Source organism: Mus caroli, chromosome 1, assembly GCF_900094665.2.
Source record: "Mus caroli chromosome 1, CAROLI_EIJ_v1.1, whole genome shotgun sequence".
NCBI classification, from domain to species: domain Eukaryota; kingdom Metazoa; phylum Chordata; class Mammalia; order Rodentia; family Muridae; genus Mus; species Mus caroli.
Genome location: NC_034570.1, coordinates 76,126,734 through 76,131,000, shown reverse-complemented (window position 1 = coordinate 76,131,000; position 4,267 = coordinate 76,126,734).

Sequence of the window (4,267 nt, the reverse complement as noted above, 5' to 3'; positions counted from 1 at the left end):
GGAAATGTAATTGAGGAAAATATGTAATAAAAATATTAAAAATCAAAAAAAAGAGTATCATCCATATAATATAATATAGTATAATATAATATAATATAATATAATATAATATAATATAATATAATATAATAGTCTTTTTATACTTAGCCCTAATGGATCTTAAGGCTTTATCTATAAATTTTTGACAAAGAGAGGAACTATTTTTCATATCTTGGGGGAGAACTTTTTATTGATACCTTTGAAATGTCCTTTGAAAATTAACAGAGGGAATGTTGAAAACAAATCTTTCTGTATCTTTTGGTTATAATTGTATAGTTAAAAATCTTTTAAATCTATAACTATAACATAATAATCCTTTGGAATAGCTATTGAGGATGGAAGTCTTGGCTATAAAACTCTAACATCATGTATTGTTTTATTAACATCCCTAAGATTTTGTAAAAGTCTCTATTTGTCTGATTTTTTCTTAATGACAAACACAGGAGTATTCTATGGACTGTTAGATTCTTTAACATGTTCTAATTGTAGTTGTTCTATTACTTATTGTTCTAAAGCCTAGATCTTTTCCTGAGTTAGGGGGTCACTAATTTACCCGTATAGGCTCATCATTGATCTATGAAATTTTATCTGTATATAACTCATCAGCAGCCCCTATTAAAAATGCTGATCATTCCATTTTGTGGATAATTTTACTTTCATTTTTTTTTCCATGACATCTCTTTCCCATAAGGAGAATGGCAAAGAAGAAATAACATAAAGTTGAAAAGTACCCACTTTGTCTTTACATTTCCATGTCAGGATTTTTGAACTTTGAGTTATGTTAGAAACTAGTCGCAATCTCACCAAAGTAGAGGTGGTATGAACTGTAGGCCATGTCCCAGGCCAGTCTTTTTCTGTAATGTAAGGCCTATCTGCTTCTGTGTTCAATCATCTTTGGCTAGTTTTTCCTTCTATGTTTATAGTTTTTAAGGGTCTTTGTCTAGTAATTTCCTGAGCCCAAGCTTATCCCCTCTCATTTGTTTTAATATTGGATTAGGGAGGTGGATATAAGAGAGTAGTATTATCTGAGCTACCCATTGATTATTATGTAATTGTACTGTTTCTTCTAATCATAAATTTTAATCTCTCCCTTGAAGTCTAAATTAATTACTCTAGGAAGTACTTCAAATTTTTCTTATAATTTGAACTTCTCCCTGTTATAAGACCAAAGGTGCCAGATAATAGTGGCCCTTTAAATCCTTTTCTCTGTCTCTCTTTTTTGTCCTCTGTTTTTTACATCAGGGCAGAGGGTGTGCCCCTCACCATGTTTTTTTTTCTTTTTGTCTCCTTATCTTTCAGAGGGGTTCTATCTTTATGAAATGTCTATTTACATTCATTTTCCTAATGTTTTCCCGTCCTACAGGAAAGATTTCATGTCTGATGCTATAACCATGATTAAAACTTATGACTGGGGAATCACAGGACCAAGGGAAGAAACTACTGCTGATGTTCACCTAAACACCAAGTTGCCAAATTACCTTCTTAATATTTACATTTCTACCGATAAATTTATTCTGCTCCCATTATTGGACAGAAAGTGTTTTTCTTTGTTTGTTTTCTTGCTTGCTTGTTTGTTGTTGTTTTTGAAGTGGGTAGTACTTAAGGCAAAGATTCATAACTAGTCAAGTGCTGAGAATTAGAGACTGTGGGTGTTCAGTTGTAGAACCTCCCCACATCCAAGGTTCAGGGAATATCATGAAAGAGGGGCAGAACATAAGAGCTAAAAGATAAGGAGGAGAACTGTAAAATGTTGCCTTCTAGATGTGGCATGGCTCACACACAATTGAGAAAATATCTCTACAAGACTGACCAGTGGGCACGTCTATGGGTGTATTGTCTTGATTACTGATTTATGTGGGAAGGCCCAGACCATTGTGGGTGGAACTATCCCTGGTTAGATGATCCTGGTTGCTATAAGAAAGCAAACTGTGCAAGCCATGAAGAGCAAGTCAGTAAGCAGTGCTTCTCCATGGCCTGCACATCAGCTCCTATCTCTAAGTTCCTGCCTTGAGTTCCTGAGATGATGGACTACAAGCTATAAGATAAAATAAATTTTCCCCCACTCCTTAGTCACAGTATTTTACCACATCAATAGAGACCCTAACTAAGACACCTTCCATGCTTCGAATCTGATGAGGGTGCTGGGGATCTGAACTCAGGGCTTCACATTTGTGTGGCAGGCACTTTACTGACTGAGCCAACTCTCAAGCACTATTTCTTGTTCTTTACTTCACAAATGTATGTATGATGTAATGCTATGGACCCAAAACAAACGTATCTCCAGGGCATGAGACAAGGGGATCAAACACCTAGAAGAAGTTGGGTCTTAGTTCCTACAACAGGCTAGATGTCCCAGAGTTCTTCTGACCAGCAGTAATGCTCAAGGGACTGGCTCAAGGAGCTGAGTGAATAACTGACTTGAGATCAGATAAATAAACCTGAGCTCTCTCCACTTCTCTCTAATCAGACCAGAGGTACCATTGAGAAGGCCAATTCCAAGTGTAGATACAGGAGGATGGGGGGACTCAATGGGCCCAAGAGTGAATCCTGGAGGCTGATAGTAACTAAGAAGCTCTGGGTACCTGTGGCCATCAGAGACTCAGGGATCCTACAGATGGACAAGGCATCAGAGACAGACATGTTTCTTTTGCTTTTGCTTTTGCTTTTGCTTTTTTTTTGATACCCAAACCAACTTGATTGCTTAGTTTCTAGAGGCTCATCCACACACCATCATCACACAACATCAACTTCCAGAAGGAGGGAAACTGGACACTGGCTCATCTCTGAAGTCTCATTCTATCTGTTCTGAGCTGAATTGAACTCATAAACAATGAATGTTTCCTTTGGATGAATCATTCTATGGTTTCAGACATACCTATTGGTGCCCCTATTCTGTGCCTTGCTCTGCTTAAAATGACAATGAAGTCAAACCTATTGGATCCAAGGCAGACATGATCAATGAGCTGGTATGCATTGGCCCAGTCTCATAGCCCAACCCACACTGAGATGCCCGCCCTTCTTATTGCTCCCTATGCTGCTAACTGAAGTACAATTGTGCTATAATCTGGTGTCTATACTGAGTGATCAGAGAACACTATGGGAAACCAGTAAAGATTTGAACATTGCTTTGTGTATAAGAAAACATACAATGGGTAAGGGTAGGTCAGTCTTCTAGTCCTACAACAAAAGAATCTAAGACATTCATCTTAAAAAGAAAGAGCTTATGTTGATTTTGGAACATTGTCTCATAAGTGATAATTGTCATTTGTTTTATTAGCTACTGTATGGGTTATGTGACAAAATGCCCGTGACAAACAATCTCAAGGGAAAAAAAAAGGGTTTTTTTGTTTGTTTGTTTGTTTGTTTGTTTGTTGTTTTGTTTTTGATTTTTGTTGTTGTTGTTCGTTTTTTGGTTTTGTGGGTTTTTTGGTTTTTTGGGGGGGTTGTTTGTTTGTTTGTTTGTTTGTTTGCTATACAGTGTCAGAGGATGGAACCATGTTTTCTCAAACCCATGTGTGAGCAGAACATAATGAGATCTCCATAAGAGATGGATGACACAGGACTGCCTGTGACATTTGTGTCCAATATGGAAGCAGAGAAGGAAAAAGAAGACATTTGGCTGACTTTCTCCTTGCCCTAATTTTGTTCCATCTGGGCCCTCAACCCAGGTAGATGTTATGCATATTTAAGGTGAGTCTACTGGCCCTTTCACCAGTTGATCCTCTCTGCAGACAAACCAGAGGCAAACCCAGAGTTTGCTGCATCCATCTCCCAGGCCATACTAAATGCAGGCAAGCTGACCCCAGGGTACAGCCATCACAGTGGTTGGGCCTAGCAGCTGCAGGCCCATGGTGAGCAGCATGCCCTGGCAGAGATCTCCTGAATGAGCAAAGCTGCCAGATCATGGCCTGTATGTGGGAAGAAAAGGAGAATTCTGAGCTGGGGACAATGACTCACTGCAAGGACCTGCCCCTCCCCAGCATCCAGAAGATCTGCCCTAGGATCAGCCATCCCTGCCTGTCTGTGTACATCACAGTCCACTCTCTTTCTAGTCCTCTGCTGCTTTCACATCCAGAATGCCCTATCTGCTGAGATGGAGCTTATTTCTCCCATGGACAGACAGTTGAGAGACTAGAAAGCAAATGAGACACAGGACTCAACAGTTGGAGAGCAGTTTGCTGACGTTTATTAATCAAGAGAAGCTTTGTGATTACAGATGTGTCAACGC